Below are 19,308 nucleotides of genomic sequence, written 5' to 3' on the forward strand. Positions count from 1 at the left end.
TAAGCCAGAAAGAGAAAGAAAAATACCGGATGGTTTCACTCATAGCAGGAGTATAATGGACCAGGCGAGAAAATAACAAAAATAATGAACAACCGAATACCAGAGACATTTTGCGGGGGTGGAGTGGGGAACGGGATCAAAAATTGGGGGGTGGGGTGGGGAAGGAAGTGTACGGGATTATGGTAATGGCACACGGGTGACATGGTGATGGGAAACCCGCAGGGATTACAATTGAGATGGAGAAAAAAATGTACAAAATGATGTAAAAATAAACTGTTATATAATAAAAAAAAGAGAAAGAAAGAAAGAAAAAACTGCTGCTTTGACAGTCACTGGGAACATATCTCTGTTCACATGCTAACGGACTTGCGAGTCCCTCTGTGGTAGGCATCTACACAGGAAGAGACGGGGCACGGGGCACACACCTCTCCCACCTGCTTACATATTGTCAAATTACTCTTAAAGAATGGTTGGCAAAAAAATCCCACAAACAATGTGGAAGAGTTGCTGTTTCCCCACATTCCTATAGTATTTGATGTTATCAGACTCGTTACTTTATATCTTGGTGTAGTTTGCAATGGTACCTCAATGCTGACTTTACTTGTTTTTTTTGCTATGTACTGATGAGGCTGAGCTTATTCCCCCTGTGCTCACCATGCATTGTTATTTTCCCTCTGGGAGGTACATGATAAAATTTGATCATTTTTTCTATTGGCTTAATTGCATTTTTTTACTGATTTTAAGAAGATGGAAAAATGTATTCTAGGACTTTATTCTCTGTCTGATAATGAGTTGAAATATCTCTCCCTAATAAATGACAATTCTCTTTGTCATTACAAAGCATTTGTTACTGGTTAAAGAAGTTTTCATTTATAATTGACAATGTAGTCGAATTTGTCATTCTCTACATTTTACTCTATCTTAAAAAAAAACATAATTGTTTATTCCCATTTCTTCCAATACTTTAAAATATTAAAAGTATTTTAATACTTTTAGAATGTGAGCCTTTAATTCATCTGGAGCTAATGTCTTTGTGTGAGATGAGGTACACATGTAATTTATTGATGTACATACATACATACATCTGCAACAGTAGAAGATTCTGTCCTTTCCCCAGTTAATATTAACATCTCTGTTTCAGGTGTAGCTAAAATATATGCATGTGTGTTTCTAGAATGTACACTATGTTCACTCCTGTAAGGACGTCTGAGTTTCCATCTGATATCATTTCTCATAACTTCTTGGAGTCACTTTAATGTTGCACTTAGGAAAGCTGTGTTAGCAATTGCTTTTGTTGAGTGAAAATGTCTTTATTAGCCTTAATTTTTAAAGGATATTTCCACAGGATATGGAATTCTGGAAGACATATTGCTTCCCTCAACTTTTTAAAACATTATTCTATCTTTTGCTTCATTGTTTCTAATAAGATGCTAGTAGGTTTTTAAAGATCCCTTTTCTTTTTTTTCATTTTTCTTTTCCTATGATGCCTTAAAAACTTTGGTTTTTATCTTTGCTTTCATTCATTTGATTATGATGTGCCTAAGTATGGTGCTGTCTGTGTTTATTCTGCTAAGAATTTTAAATGTGGTTTATAATTTTAATCAATTTGGAAACATCTCAGTCATTATTTGTTCCACCTTTTTTTCTTCCCCAAGCTTTTCTTTCCTTCTAAGTTTCCAGAGTGATACATATGTTTGCTTCTTACCTTACAGGTTCACTGGTGTTTTATAATTTTCCCATTTTTCTTTTATATGTATCTGAGTTTGGATAGTTTCTTTTGACCTCTTTTCAGATTCACTAATATTTTCTCCTGCAGTTCCCATTTACTTTTAAGTTTATATTGTGATTTTTTTAAGTGTTATATACTATATAATTTTCGTTTTTGAATTTCTATGTGGCACTAGATTGTTTCTGCTTTTCTGCTGAGCTCGCTTATCCAGCCTGTGGTTATGGCCAGCTTTTCCTTGAACATACTCCTAATCACTTTCCACATCTTTGTGTGTTAATTCCAACATACTCTCTCAGTCTGGTTTTACTGACTTTTCTAATTTTAATTTGGGTCATACTTTCTAAGTTTGGGTCATTCTTTCCTGATTCTTTGTAAGTCTAGTAACCTTGTAGATGCTCCATTGTTGGGAGTTCGGCTTTTGTCATCTTCCTTTATGGGGAATGGAATTATATGATAGATCAGCTTGATTCTTCTGAAGCCTCATTTTTTTTACATTTTAGATGAATTTAAAGTAATTTTTACCCTAAGGCTAGAGTAGCTCAGTTTCTAAGGAATGGAATTTAGGGGATTTCAGCTGAGTCCCTGGGTTGTTGAAGTTCTCACCACACTTTGGCTTGACACTACTCTTGTGTTTCCCAGCACTGTGTCACTCTTGGAATCCTTGTTTTGTTCTGTTCACAGTCTCCCAGAAGCTGTTGTCTGTCTGGCATCCCAGTGTCTTGCAGCGTACAAACACAACTTAGAATTTTCTTATGAATTCAGAGGACCTTCTGAAGATCTCTGGGGTTTTCTCCGCACAACTCTCTCCTCTTAATACCTTTTCCCCACAAAGTCCAGCTGCCTTTGCAGTCCCAAATGTCATTTGTATTCTTCACCCAACCCTCTCATTGCTCTCTGATAAGTCCCTGCATGCCATGCCACAGTTTGGATGAAGCTCACCTCACACACGTTTCGGTTCCAGGATCAAAACTTGGGATTGTATTGTATAATGCCTATGAACAGATTCTTCATTTGTATTGTTTAATATGTATTCACAGTGGAAAGGTGAGGAGAGCCCTTATTACTCTATTATAACCATAATTAAAGGTGACTACTTACAAATGTTTAAGTCTCTATTATATCTGAATTCCTGACCTTTTATCTCCAACATTTTCAATTGTGTCATCGCTCATTTTATCTTAGGCCATATAATTAGGACTAATTATTTTCCCAGTATTAAAAGTTCATTTTCCTTTATTCATAGAAATATGTCATTTAGAAAATCCTTTGAGTTGCATATTTGTCTCATTAATCTACATGGTTTTTTTTTGTTTGTTTGTTTTATAATATGCACACTTAGGAATATGAATTTCTCTCTAAATTCTACCATTACTTCACCCCAGAATTTTGATATATCTCAGAAATTTGATATATTTCCCTGTGGTCTAAGTATTTCAATGGCAATTTTTTGTTTTGATATGTAGAACTTATTATTTTAGCCATCTTAAAGGTTATAATTGTTATTAAATTCTTTCGGACTATTGTAAAAATCACTACCGCTGTTTCTAGAACTTGTTCAACACCCTAGACAGAAACTCTGCCCCCTGTAAACTATAAATCTCTGTTCCCAATCCAACCCCTGCTAACCTCTATTCTATATTATATTTCTATGAATTTGACATTAATTGCTTAGTTTTGTGTTGTGAATTATTAATATGGATTTATATGTACACTTTATTAACATATGAGTTTTCTTGTTGTCATTTTATAACTGTTGTCTAATTTTATTAGTATAACAGACATAAGTGACCGACCAATTATTTATTTCATCGAGTTCCAGATAATTTCCAATTGCAATTACCTGTTTCTTTGAGACAGACTGCTTTTTCTAGAAACATGTAACACTGTTCTGTTCCATACAGGCTGGATGGAAGCGCTAGAGAAATAGAATCTCCTAACAACAATCACTGGTTAATGACTGCTGGGAGTTGGTGCTTAAATACTCCAGTACCCTCATATTTTGAGTGGGATAATTTTGAAACTTGTTTACACCATTTACTTGATGGGATTAAAACCTAATTGTGACATGTAATAATTAACTTAGGAATACATCCTTCATTGGCTGATCTTCCTATCTGGTCTTCTTGGTTTCTTTATTCTTTCAGAACACTGACTTGTTAATGTTCAAGAATTATGGGAAAAATAAATCATCTTCAATCAAATCTTGTACTCTAGACATGCTTCTAGGGAATTTGAACCAAGACCAGTGAATTATGGTTGGAAAAAGTGTGCTATATAATCAATTCTGCAATACTTTTGACAATTATTTTATGTCCTAGTACACAGAAAAATTTTATGAATTTTCTGTGTGAGTGTAATGGGAATATTTATCCCCTAGCTACTGTTGCAGATAACAGTATATTTTTATTAAAAGTTTATCTGTGATTGAGACATTGAAGAATTTGCATGCATGATTAAATTCTTCAAAGAAGTATATTTTAATCCAAATATAATGGAGATGTATTAATTTTACCTTATAGGCCCATAAATTTTAAATTTGTATATGTATTAGAGACTGAATTATTTTGTCTATGTAGATTTGGAAAAGTTATATCTTCCTTACTAATTAAAAAATCCTTCCTCTTTTTCTGGGGGAAATCAGCAATACAAATTAAAAATGGAAGTTTAATATTTGGTAAGTCTTTGACATCGTTGAAAGAAGCAGCCAGTGCAAAGTAGACTGATACAATCAGAATAAGACAACGCCTCACTTTCATAAATATCAAATAGCTGAATTTGTTTTCTTAATACAATCTGGTAATCTTTGTGTTTTAACAGAAGAGGTTAGTTCATTTAAAGTTATTCTTTAATACTGACAATTTAATTTTTACTTTATTTTATACTTTACCTCATGTTTTACTTTCTCTCAAATTAAATATCGATGCAGTCTCCTTAATTCTTTCTTTCCGCTCATTGGTTAGGAAATTATACTTAATCTTTATGGTTTACTCTTTCATTTTAAAAATACATATGTCAAAACAAAATCCAAAGTGAATCAATAATTCTACCACATTTCCAAATGCTACAAGGTCTTTAGAAACTTTAACCCTCACTATCACTTCTTCTTTTATATGCAATCTTTCTGAGACTTTAATTTCAACTTGATTTTTAAAGAACTTTGCATTTTTTTAAGATTTAAATTTTTTTTAATTGTATTTATGCATACAAAAGCTGGTGTGTGGATCAGAGATTCAGGGAGTGAGAGGATTCACCAGAGACAGAACAGGCAGATGTATTGAAATACACTGCTAAGGGGAGCAGTGGGCAAGACAGGAGAGGTCTGCTACATCATGTGAGTCACCTCCCCAACCGGGGATCAGATTCGTGCTACAGTGACTGAAGATTGTTTCAGTGCTGCATCTTAACCCCTTGTGCCAACAGGGAGGACCCCTGAACTTCATGTTGTTAATAATTATTTTCATTTTTTATAGTGTTAACATGTGTTTATGTTTACCTTATGTTTGCCAATTGTTTTGTCCACTATTGCTTTTGTAAACTCTTCCTCCTTCTGGGTTCAATTTTCTTGTTTCTGAGATAAATCCTTTATTGCTTTAGTAAGGATATGTGGGTGGTAAAGTCTCTATGTCTTTTTGTTTGTTTGTTTTGTCTAAAAAACTCCTTATGATTTCGCTTTTGATTGATACTTTGTCTAGTTTATAATTTTAGACTGACAGTTATTTTCTCTCAGAATATAAAGATACTCAATTGTACTCTGGCCTCTATTATTAGTATAAGAAGTCTATTGTCAATAGTTTTTCCATTACTTGTCTAACTTAAAACTTTTTATTCTTGTATCCAAAGATTTATGCTTTTCATTTGTTTTATAAAATTCCCAGCCACCATCTTGCTGCTATTTGAGATTTCATTGATCTTTTTCTTTATCCTCTTCAGCTTTTAATAGACATTTATTAGATCTTCTGACTCATGTGACCAAATCTTTCTTCTATATTTTCACTATTTTTCTCTTTCAGCTGCATTTTACTTAATTTCCTATCTTCTACTTCAATAATTTTGCTTCAGCTGTTTCTAAAATACCACTATGCTATTTATTTATTGCTTAATTTTTAAAGTTTTATTTAACTTGTTTCAAGTTAATTTGATTTTTGCAGTTCAGTTTAGTTGTATATTCTTTACATTTGGTTGTATAGATTAAATTACCTAACACAACCATTTTTATTCTCTATTAAAACATGTGCCAACGTGTGGGTATTAATGCTCTAGTGCAATTACCTATGATGTCTATAACTTCTCATCTGTTTTGGGTCATGTACCATGAAAGCCCAACTTCAGCGGCACTCTGTCCAGAGGACTGTCACAGCACATATGCTGTGGAGAAGGCCTGCCTTTGACAGTGCCCCAGAATTATCCATGGTAGAGGAGCACACTGACAGCAGTTTTTCACCTGGCGCTTTCTGAACCTTGAGTACCTTCAAGATAACATAAATTCAAGCACCACATTTGTACATGGAACGAACCCAAAGAATACAGACTACGGGAATGTGGGCAGAGATGGTTAAATCTTCCTTTTGTCTTCCTATATTACTAGGCACTGCATTTTTCAGAATATATCTTAGTGAGGTATAGACCTTTAAGATTTCCAGATCTTGAAAGGTAGGCACTCCTGCTCATCACTATGGCACGAACATAAAAAGAAACCTAATTCACTTCCAGGATGAGGTTAAAGGTACATAAAGATGCAGATATCCTTAAGAATATCTTAAAATTATTAAGTTCAGTTAAATCTTACAGAGTCTATCAATATGATTAAAGGTTTTAGCTGCTTGCAGCATAGATTACATAAGAACCACTTTAGCTACATGTCTGAACTGGAGGCATTTGTGTTCTTAGCTAAGAACAATACTTGAAAACCTTCATGAAAGTTGAGGAACATGCTACCCATGTCAGCAAATCTTACTTGGATGAGTCAAATATTTCTAAGCTGCACCCACATTTTGAGAGATCCTTTTCCTCCTTTCTTAATGACTTACACTTCATTTTCATTCCAACCCACTTTTTTTAAATTCCCAAAACTTTTCTTTTGGCAAAAACCAAAAGGGTGGTGGAAAGGTCTCATTCTCTTCCTGTTTTTTCAGAGTCCATCAACTATATAAATGTTCCATTTGAAGGGGCGGTTCATATCATGACTAAATCTTACCTTTAATACACCTCTTTCCAACTCAGGGGGCAATTTTCCTTGGGTAGGGCAGTTTAGTCACACCCAAATGAAATAATGATTGTGAAAGCACTTTGAAAGTCAAGTGCCCTGTCAAGCCATTGCTGCATCAATGGGCTGAGTCTCATGATCTGTGTCAGGAGATAGAGCAGTGATGGTCAGCACCACAGAGAAGCCTCGTCAGAAACCAGTGCAGCATGTAAAGTTGCCTATTCACCTCAGCCTCCTCCTTTCTATCTTAGTCCAGGCTGCTATTATAAAACATTATAGATCCAGAGATCTAGAAACAACAGAAATTTAGTTTTCATAGTCCTGGCAACTAGAAATCTGAGATCAATGCTCCAACAGATTCAGAGTCCTGAGATCACATTTCTTCTTGTATGCTCATGTGATAGAACAGAAAAGAGAACTCTCGGGGGCCTGTTTTATCTAGGTATGAATCCTGCTCATTAAGGATCCACAAAACTTAATCATCTCACAAAGCTCACCACTTTCAAACACCCTCACACTGGAGACTGGTTTTCAACATATGAATCTGGAGGAAAACAGATATTCAGTCTAGCGGCCCAGATGTGTGAACCATTTCCCATGGGTTTCCATATTGGAAAACAAGCAATAGGAGAAAGGAAGAAGAATACACTGTGTTCTGAAATGAACCCTAAATTGGAACAACTTGGGCGTGAACTTGAGAACACTTCTTTTCAATCTCTTACATTACTTTTTTAAATGCTTGGTAGGAGGGTCATGTGGTCACAGGGTTTTGTTTGTTCTTGATGTCACTTCCTGCCTTAGAAAATTTGGCTAGAAAAATAAGCTTGTATAAAGAATATGCGCTCTACCTTCCTTGTCCCACCATTCCCTTCTGTTTCTTCATCTGCCCCACTCACCCTTTCCTTTAAGTATACATTTTTTTTAAGATTTATTTATATATGCATAAATAGAACTGAGGTACAGGTCAGAGATATAGAAACAGTGAAGGGATTCAACAGAGACAGAGTGGAGAGCAGAGGAGGCAGATCAACTAAAATACACTGCTGAGGGGGCCGCAGGTGAGACAGAGGGGGTCTACTGTGCCATGTGGGTCACCTCCCTGGCCAAGGATAGAACGCTAGTTGAAGCGGCTAGAGCTAGCTTTAGAATGCTGTGCTTTAACCCCTTGTACTACCAGGGAGGGCCCTCCTTTAAGTACATTTTTAAAATAATGTTTAAAACAGCTTTTTTTACTTCTCACTTAAGAAGTAATATTTCTTCAAGTGTTTCTCCAAAGTTCCTGGTGAGGGCCCTCCCTGGTGGCGCAGCAGGTTAAAGCACAGCACTAAGAAGCTAAAGCCACTTCAGCACAAGTATAATCCCCACCCCGGAGGTGACCCACATGGCATGGCAGACCTCTCCTGACCCACCCATTGCTCCCCTCAACAGTGTATTTCATCAGTCAGCCTGTTCTGCTCCCTGCTATCTCTGGTGAATACTTTCACCGCCCCTGAGCCTCTGGCCTGTACCCCAGTTCTGAATGAGTACAAAAAAAAAAATTAAAAAAAAAAAAAAAAACTCCTGGTGAACCCAGAAAAGATAAGTCATACCATTTCAGAACTTAAAACACTGTCAATAATACACTAGCAACATCATAGTACAGAATGTATAAAAGCTAGATTGTCATTAGTAGACATTTTCCTTTACATTTAACTAAAGCCAACAATACAGAATTTGACCCAGCTCTCGTTGTTTGTGGGATATATGAAGTGATCAATATTTTTTTTTATTGTGTTAACACAGAAAAGCCATGCAACAGGAAAATGTTAGTTAACAAATAGTTAAATATGATTCATGAGCTAGATGTATTCAGATAATGATTAAAGCACACTAAATATATTGCTACAGACATTAGTGATGTTTGAACCTTACTGCTTACAAAAGAAAGGCGGGCAAAATAATTCCCCATCTTATTCTAATATTGAAGGAAGTGAGAGAAACTGAATTTTATTGTGTTTTGACCAATGACCATTATCTTTTCAGTCCACTGAGCAAATAAGTAAACAGGAAAGGGACATGGCCATATTTTTTCCCTTATAATCCTCAGAAATAATCAACCCTTCAACTCCCTGATCTCAAACCTGTAGCCTCCAGAACTGCCAGCCAAGAGTATTCTGTTTAGAACTACCAGTCTGTGGTATACCTCCTTACAGCATCACTAACAAACTAATGCAAAACTTGAACAGACATAATTTATATTCTCTACAATATTTAGCATTGTTTCCCATTTTGCATTAATGAAAGTGCAGCACAATTTGTCCACACTCAGAATTTTGCCAGCCTAAACCCTCTCCTCATCAAAATCACCACAGGGAAGAAAAGAAAACAAGCCGAGGTATGTATATGCAAATACAGTCAGTCTTCTGAAGAAAATGAAGGAGCATTTCTTAATTTAGGCATATTTCCAAAAGGGACTGAAGAAGAAAGGAAATCACATTAAAACAAACATTTACCCCTGTTGCTAAGTAAATGCCTCACAACATTACTATAGTATCAGACATGAAAATTAAGCTAGAATTATGCAGTTGAGTCTAATGTAATCTATTCAGTCACTAGTGATAGACAAAGAGAAACAGTTGCATTTTGTATGGTAATTGGTTGGGGATGTACAGCATGCATTTAAAAACCATGTCAGGACATTTTTGCATATCAGAAAACAATCTCATTAACACATTTCATGAGACACTTGTGTAGTCAAAGAATTTTAATTATCCCTGAGGCCTTGAACAAGAAGTACAATACAAAACACTTCAGTAATAGAAAAAATAATCTTTATGTTGCCATTGGCAGTGTCAATCTCATCATTTCATCTCTATTAGTATTTCATCATTGTTTTATTGCAATAATGACTACTCTGTAATATGAGTAAAATTATGTTCTTATGGAACTATGCAATGTGGGCAACATATTTCTCCCATCCAGCTGACACAGTGAATGACCTACTGAAATCTGGATTGGGTTGAGATAGGCATGAAAGAAAAATACTGATTTCTTGTTTGTTGTTTTCAAATTTGATCAAAACCCGAAGGATAATAACACAGTCCAACAATAGATGATCTCCTCAAATTTGATTTGGTGGTTTGGTTTCATGAAACTTGCACTGAATGAGACATAGGGTTCTACACCAAAGATGTGGCAATCATGACACTTATTCTGACCCTAGATTCCTGAGCTGCCCCTCCCACCCCCAAAACACATACACACACAGCTCAAATTCCTTCTGCAAAATCCAAATAGGACAGAACTGCACATGATCTACACCCAAGACCCAGGCCAGACTCATTTCCAAAATCTGTCTGTGTAAATGAACATAAGGGTGAGTCATGGGGCCCCTGCTCAAGGCCCAACCTGTTGAGTAGCTTTTTCTGTCATTTTAATAGCTAGACCTGCAGGCAATATGTACTCTGTTATGATAGGGTGATGAATGTTCAGCTCAGCTAGGATCTGATTGGAGAGCAGCCTTAGTACGTTATAATAGTTCTTAGAAATGTTTACAGAACACTGTGTTTTGCACCTCAATGTAAAGCACACTGTGTGAATCCATGCTCCGGCTCAATGTGTGGTGGTGTTGCAGAAGAAAGCTTCAGTTTTCCCAAGAAATGACAATTTTTCCTCTTATTCCAACTACTATAGAACAGGCATTACATTCAAAGAAAGACAAGAGATATGTAGATGAGATTTAAAGAGTTTAGAGGTCTGAAATAAGAATGGTTTCTAATAGAATTCAGAGTACTTGGTGAGATTTAAATAGTGACAAGACAGATTTTTCTTTTACCCAATTTGGCAGACCTAACTGTAATGCACTGCAGAATTGACCAAGGGGAGGTATAAGATTATAGTATGCTTCATTGTTTTAAGAGTAGGATTTTGTGGGGTTTTGTTGTTGTTGTTGTTATAAAATGTTGTGGGTCTATGAGGAAGAAATTAATTTTCCAACTCTTAGTCAATGAATATCTTATATCTCACCTATGGATGCTTTTCCTTTAGGTATTTTTTCCAGATAATCCTCTATAATCTCTCTTTTTTTATTTTTTGTGTTTAGTGTTCCACAATTGGCTATACTCTATATGTTTGGATAGTCCTCTTAATGATAAAAAACTAAGATTAAAAAAAGAATACAGTGTGCTTTCAAAAACAGCTTAACACTTTCTGCCTTGAAGCTCAGTATGCTCACAGACAAAGAAAACTCCAAGAACTCATCCCATCTATCTTGATTTGTTGGACTTGTAAACTGAAAGAAGCATTTTCATGTTCAGGCATCACCAGAAATAGTGAGTGGAACAAAAGCCAGTTAAAATAAGACAGAAATGTTAATGGATAGATGGAAAAATCTGCTCAATATAGACACAAAACTATGCTCATCTCAAGTCCATACTCAGAGTGGTAATATAATGCTATAATGAGCTGGAAGTTAAGCTTAGAAATCCCCAATCTTTCATGTTCCCAATTAAATCCACATTTGATTCCATGATTTGTTCAGCTTGATTAGAAGTAGGGCGAGATGAAAATGACATTTTTGCTCTTATGCTTATTCTCACTGTCAGTCTCCATGATGAACTAAGTAGGTGAACTGAACAAATCATTCTAGTTAATTGAATACAGAAATCTTCTAGTCACCTATGTCTAGTTTTTAAATCATTTCATTCAACAGACAAGATACAATGATGAGAGTTCGCTCAGACAAACAATGCTTTGCCATCCGGCTGTGCCAAAACCTCCCACAACAGTCTCCCTTATTCAAATGTCATTATTAAATCATTTGTTCATTAGCTTAATAAACATTTAATGAGCATATAATATGCCAGATATCATTCTAGATCCAGGGTTACCGCTGTAAAATATTTAACAAATGTTCTTTCTTTCACAGACATAACCTGCAGTAGGAGGAGATGGACATTAGACAAGTTAATAAATGAATGCTATAGGGGCTCAGGAGGTAGGGAAGAGGTCTGGGAGGTTACAGGATCAGTACTGAAGTTCAAAATGAGGTGAACAGTGAAGACTTGACTGAAGAGAAAATATTTAGGCAAAATTCTAAAGGAGGACTGCATGTGAATATTTATAGGTAGAACATTCAGGCAAAAGGAATAGCAAATATTGAGGCTTAACTAAGTACCAACAAAACATTTGTCATACCACACTGTCTTCTTTGTCCTACCAAAATAAATGTCACATCCATAGAGTAAAATTCTACTCTAGGGCCCTCCCTGGTGGCGCAGCGGGTTAAAGCACAGCACTGAGAATCTAAAGCCACTTCAGCATGAGTTTGATTCCCGCCAGCCCCGGAGGTGACCACATGGCACAGCAGACCTCTCCTGACCCGCCCACTGCTCCCCTCAGCAGTGTACTTCGTCGATCTGCCTGTTCTGCTCCCCACTCTGTCTCTGGTGAAGCCTCTCACCACTCCTGCATCTCTGGCCTGTACCCCAGTTCTGTTTGCACAAATAAATAAATCTTTAAAAAAAAAATTCTACTCTAACAAGGGTAACCAACATGAGTCCTGTACTGACATGTAGTTTTGCATGCTCAGCAAGCCCCTTACAAGAACATTTCATGGAATGAAACACCTTGAGACCTGGTTCATGTGTTATGTCCTTTCCATTTCTATTTTTTTATACTAACAATATATCAATACTTAGCTATTAGAAAGAAACAAGCAATATAGATGTTTGCCAAATGAAATGGTCCTGGAGCTTTCATTTATCACTAATTCAGTCTCTTCTCTTGTTAAGGTTCTGTTAAAATTGTCTGTTTTGGCCCTTCCTGGTGGCAAAGTGGGTTAAAGCACTGCACTATGAGATTACCACAGCTATTACAACATGAGTTTGATCCCTGGCTAGGGAGCTGACCCACATGGTGCGGCAGACCTTCCTGACCTACCTGCTGCTCCTCTCAGTCAGTCTAGCTAAAGATCAGCAGTGTATTTCAACACATCTGCCTATTCTGGTCCCCACTACCTATTCACCCTCCTCACCAGAAGGTGAATCCTTTCACCTCCACACCTCTGGCCTGTACCTCAGTTCTGTATGCATAAATAAAACAAATCTTTTTTAAAAAGTTGTCTATTTCTCCTGAAATCAATTTAGGTAGTTACATTTTCTCCATTTATTTGTCTAGTTCCTTTAATTTGTAGGCTTGTAATTGCTTGCAGAATTTTCCTATAATCCTTTTAATTTACATAATCAAGATGGTACTATTGTTGTCTCTTACATCTGATTTTAGTAACTTGAGCCTACTCTCTGTTCTCTATTTCTCTTGGTCAGTCTAGCTAAAGATCAGTTTTGTTGACCTTTGTGAAGAACCAGCTTTTCACTTTGCTGATTTTCTCTATTGTATTACATATTCTCTATTTCACTAACTTCCAAATCATTATTATTTCATTCTTCCCCACTAGTTTTAGATTTAGTGTGTTCTTCTTTCCCCAGGGCATTAGAGGAATATTTAGGTTATTGATTTGAGATATTTCTTTATTGACACAGGTGTTGACAGTTATAAACAGCCTTCTTCTTTGATTACATTCTGTACATTTTTGTGTTCTGTGTCTTCCTCTTTATGGATTTCAGTATATTCTCTATTAATCTTTGTGATTGTTTTCATTAATTTATTGGTTATTTAGGGGTGTTGCTTAATTTCCACACATTTATAAAATTTTCCAAATTCCTTTCTGTGTTTTGATTTATAATTTTATTTTACTGTGGTTAGAGAGCATACTTCACATGAGTTCCATCCACTTAATTTTTTTAAGGCTTGCCTGTGGTTTTTAGAAATATTTTCAGAAGATGTTATCAAATAACCCAAACCAGTACATATCTGCCCATTACATGATTGCTTAAAATAGTCAAAGGATTTGTCGAAAACCAAGGTAAAAATATATTTTAAAATTCCTTTTTTGAATTTATTTGGTTAACCATTAAAACAAACTGAAATTATGGTACTTTTATACAAGTCACAGAATGATAATTAGAGCTCTTAATGAAATGGTTCATATTTAAAATACATTATGTAGAATCTTTACTACAAAATAGTTATTAAAATTTCCATTGTGCAAGGGAATAAAATGAGTCTTAGATTATTTAAGTAACTTATCCAAAAACACATAGAAAATGTGTAAGTATTGGGGTTAAGACCTAAACTTATTTGTACAATCATCCTCTACTAAGGTCAGTTGAGTTGCTTGTTCAGAGACCATGACTTGGCCCTTTCTAGGACAGATCAAATGTGAGTCTACTTTTCATGTCCTGAACTTTCATTTTCCATTTTTACAAAGGATAACTGCATCTAGTAAATGAACAACATGCTTCTTGACTCTCTTCCTAAGTGAATTCACTAGTCAGTAGAAGGGATTTGATTCTGAGACATTTGTTACAGATATGTTTTCACAATTATAACTGAAGACCTTCTTTTCTTTTTATCTGGCAGGTACTATGTAAGCATGGTTCTGACTATTGTTTTTATTCTATGAATCTAGGGTGGGGGGGGAGATTATGTCAATGGAAAATAAATTTAAAATGGCAGTAGTGCCAATAAAGATGATAAGCAGAATCAAAATAAACTAGAGCACTTACTTTTAAAGATCTATTTATTTATGCATACAGAACTGGGGTATAGGCCAGAGATGCAGGAGTGGTGAGAGGCTTCACCAGAGACAGAGTGGGGAGCAGAACAGGCAGACTAAGTACACTGCTGAGGGGAGCAGCGGGCGGGTCAGGAGAGGTCTGCCGCGCCATGTGGATCTCCTCCGGGGCAGGGATGGAACTCATGCTGAAGTGGCTTTAGCTTCTTAGTGCTGTGCTTTAACCCGCTGCACAACCAGGGAGGGCCCAACTAGAGCACATTTTATAGATTCTAGGAGAGGTATATTTTAATTTTAAAAAAGAACACTGATTTTTTTTAGGTGGCATTTAAATGTTACAAATTAAGTATTAACGACATTGAATAATTAATTATGAGATCCACGAGGGCAGTAACTGTCATGTTTTCTTTCACAATATGTCTCCTCCAAGAGTAGGACTTAAAACTAGTAGACACTCATTATGTGTTTGCCAGATAAATTAATAAAAAAATGACATTTCTGAAAATCATGTTTTTACTATGATTTATAATCCCCCACAGAACTCCCAAACAGTTTATTTATTCATGTATTCTACAACTATGGGTTATGTCTATCTACTATGCAAGGAACGAACTGGAACCACAGAAGTGACCTGGTTAGATACACACGCTGACTTTGTTGTCAGTCACAAAACAAATAGTCATACCAACCTCCAGAAAAACTGTGATAAATGGCTCAGTGGAAAGTTTAAGGTACTACAATATCATACAACTGGGATCTTCTACTAGCTTGCATGTTTGAAGGAAAGACATTTTAGTAAATCCCTGAAGGAAGTATGGGCTCTTATGATAATGTATTCTCTTAGGTTATCAAAGTGTATTTTATGTTCTAAATATTGGATTATTCATGCTTTTAGATGGAACATGTATTCTCCAACAATCTACCCTGCCTACAGACTTGTTCTGATTTGTCCTAAACTGAGTAAAAACTTCCTATCTTTGTGTAGAACTATGACTTTTTAAAAAATGAAACTCAAGTCATTTTTTTCCTATAAGATTTTATTTGCTGATGCATACAGAACATGTCAGAGGTGCTGGGGCTGTGAGAGAATTCACCAGAGAGAGAGTGGGAAGCAGAATAGGTAGATCGACAAAGTACACTGCTGAGGAGAGTAGCGGGTCAGGAGAGGTCTGCCGTGCCATGTGGATCATCTCTGGGGGTTGGGGGTTGAACTCACACTGAAGCAGACTTGGCAAGCTTTGCAATACTGTGAGCCAACCCCCTGTGCCACCAGGGAGAGCCAACAAAACTCAATTCTAACCATAATAAGAAATGCATTCTGAATCGTGGTTTATGTACAGGCATTTCCTATGTGTATATGTGAAATAAATGGTATATCTTATTATTTTTTAAAAAAAAAATTGGTCATGTTCCCACAAGTGCATTTTATTTCACAAGTCAATCATTGGTTTTAAACTATAATTTAAAAACTTGTCGAGAATCCCTGGAAAGGATAAACTAAATTACTTATTATGAAGAAAAAAGAGAGATTTTTCGTCTTAACTCACCTCCTAAATTCTGAGGTCAAGTCTATTGCAATTCTTGTTCTCAGACAACAATCAATACGCTTAACTACTCTGACCTCTAGAAATCCCTTAGACAAGAGATGACTACACAAATTACACTATTCAATTTCATAAAACCTTCCAGAAGACTCTTGTGATTGGACAACCAGCACTCCTACTTTCATACTGAAATCCTAGTTTAGAGGAAGGTACAACTGAGAAATGAAAAACCTGGAAGAGGGAGAAAAATCAAAGAATAATAGATTTAGTTGGGATCCTAAACCAGCACTTTTCCTCAATAAAGGAGTTTTTTCACCATTTTTAAGAGGCTAATTATTAAAACTCTGCAGTGAGGCTTAATATCACCTAAACTTCCCTGGTGGTTGGAGTGGAGGCAAGGGTATGGGCAGTGACATGAGTGGGCTACTGACAGACTGCAGGACTGAAATCTCAACAAGGATCATTTTGGGAAATGAGAAGGCATAGATAAGCATGTGATTCTGCCTCTCTGGGAGAGGGCATAATAATCCACTTCCACTGTGAATAACTGGAAATCTCCCTTCAGCCCCTTGCCCAACCCTACCCACCCAGCTCCTATTACTGCAGTATTTAATGGGATTAATAAGCCTGATATAACAATGAGGCCTCATCCTATACTGTATAAAATTTTTAAAGAATATTTGGAAAGGACACTTTCTGGGAAACTTTTAGAGAAACAAAATTACTTCAGAATACTTTGGAAAAAATTACAGTGGATTACAACAGTGGAGGATGCCATGGTAATTTGGAAACAATGTATAGTCCCTTGGAACAGACTTAACTAATGGAAGATACTTGATTGCATTGGTAATAATTGCAACAGATTTCCATGATAAAGTAGGTGAAATGGTTCCATGTTTGAAGTTTTATCCAGAATTGTTTTAACATGTTCCCTTTTCCTTTACTTTTATGGTACAATCAAAACACAGAGTTTCTTTCAAAGGGATTCAGTGAGTGCCAGAAAGACTTTGGTAATGTCTTATCCAAACCACAGCAATACAACTTCACCCTAAAAGGTGATATTTATCTTTTTCTGGCATAAAGTATAGACATACACACACACACAGAAAGACAGACAGATAGGTACAGAAATAATGATATGGCTATAGAGATATCCCAAATTATATCTACCTACCTATATTCTATCCGTCCATCCATCCTCCATCCTTCCATCCATCCATCAAGCTTTCCCTAAAGCCTGCATGAGGTCTTACTTCCTACTTGACCTACCTATATAGTCACAACTGTTCACTGGGCTCTCTGGCAGCCTTCCTTGGTTTTCTGGATTTAAGTCCATCTGCTTCTGTTGCAATTTACTGTTTAACATTAGTATGAATTAGAAATGTAACTTCCAAATCCATTCTAAAGTGCACCCACTTTACAATCTAGGGACACATACTCTGTGGCTTAGTGATCTTTATTCTATAGGTGGTGTGCACTGCTAAACACAGTTGAAAATTTGCCTTTGTCCTCCAGTAGTTTCTGTGCCTCATTTGTCGGGATAACTGAGAATGAGTTGGATTTGTAAAAACAAAGTCCACTGGCTTAGCTTCAAATTCTTGTCGCATTTTCCTATACTGGATGACATTTACAAGATGACATTGGTTGCAGACTAATTCATGTACCCAACAGCCTAATGGTTTAGGCACTTGACATAGTCACATACTCTGCTAGGATGTCTGCTGGCATGGGGAAAGGCAAGTGTTGTCTGGCTGAGATAGACAGGGTCCCCACTCCTCCAGAATAAACATATTTCTCTGGATTGTTGTGGAGAAGAGGTTTTTTGAAAATTCTTTAAGCAAGGGGCGGGAAGTGGTTATGAGCTACAGGCATAAATAGGTTCCCACCTCCACAGCTCATAACTCCCCCAGCTTGCTACAGATGAAGTCCACAGTGATGGACACAGAGATAAAAAGTGCTTCCTGCTTGGAACACTCCTTCCTGTGAGTTCATTCTAGGCATAGTGAGAGAAATGTTACCTAAACCTGAGCTTTTGGAAATCAGAGACATTCAAGTCAAAAAAGACCTATATCTAGGACCACAACTATACTACGTAAGCTTTGCATTAATTCCCATGCCCTCATCCCTAGAAATAAAATACTGTTTTGAGAGCAGCAACGAGAGCTAACTAGGCAGCATCTTAAGGGATGCAGCAAATCCCTTCACAGGCAGAAACTTAACATCTGAGATGATAGGGCATGTACCTTCGCCAAATGCAGCTTATCCACCTTATTGTGCTTCCATCTGTCTGTTCAAGTCACTCATATGTCTTTAGCTGTTGCTTAGACCATCCTTTATGAACTCCTCTTCTACTGCACTTCAACACCACTCTGAGTGTTTAGTGATGACTTAAAAATTTTACACTCTCTTTAGTTTCATATATAAACCATGAAAACTACAAAATGAATTTAGAGTGAGGTAGACCTGGATTTGATTTTAGTTCTTTTATTTTTATCACTGGTAGCTTGAGCAAGATGCTAACTTCTGATCTCCAATCCTCACAGAATGACTGGAAGAAATAGCATCCTTTTCATTTAGCGCATATTCAGTAAATATCCCAAAGTAGGAAAAGGGTAAAGTACAGTGCCACGTATGTAATAAGTACATGGTAAATAGCATTTGTAATTATGATAAAAAAATAAGTACTATTAAATGCCAGTCTGACCTAGGTCCCACATCCTTAGCTACTGCATTCCCAACCTATTAAATACATCAATTCATTCATTTTTGTTCCTAAGACTTTTGTTGCATCTCTCATTTCTAGTTCATTCTCTGTGTGTAGTATTCCAACTTGCCTTGACAACTGCAAAAGTCTCAGGTTGTGCTGTTGTCTTTTTTCTGGATAATGTAATCATCTACAAGAATTCGAACCCCCTCACAAGCTTCATGTATCAAATGACTGTCACTAGAAAAGCTCCTGTGGTGAGGTGACGCTGGATGACATCCTGAGAAATCTCCACCTGCCATATGGTGTGGCAAATGTCAGGAGTAATTGCTTCCTTCATTCCAGCCCAGCCTGCCAGGAACCTGATGCTACCTCTGTAACACACACCACCAATGGCTTAACTGTACTTCAGCCTTCAAAAGCAACTACATTGAGAGTTTTAACTCCATGAACTCTCCAGTTTCCATAATCCAATGGACTTCAAGATTCCCAAATTTACACTCCCTACTACCTCTC

This window comes from Condylura cristata, unplaced genomic scaffold (assembly GCF_000260355.1).
Source record: "Condylura cristata isolate star-nosed mole 26May11 unplaced genomic scaffold, ConCri1.0 scaffold00007, whole genome shotgun sequence".
In the NCBI taxonomy this organism is placed as follows: domain Eukaryota; kingdom Metazoa; phylum Chordata; class Mammalia; order Eulipotyphla; family Talpidae; genus Condylura; species Condylura cristata.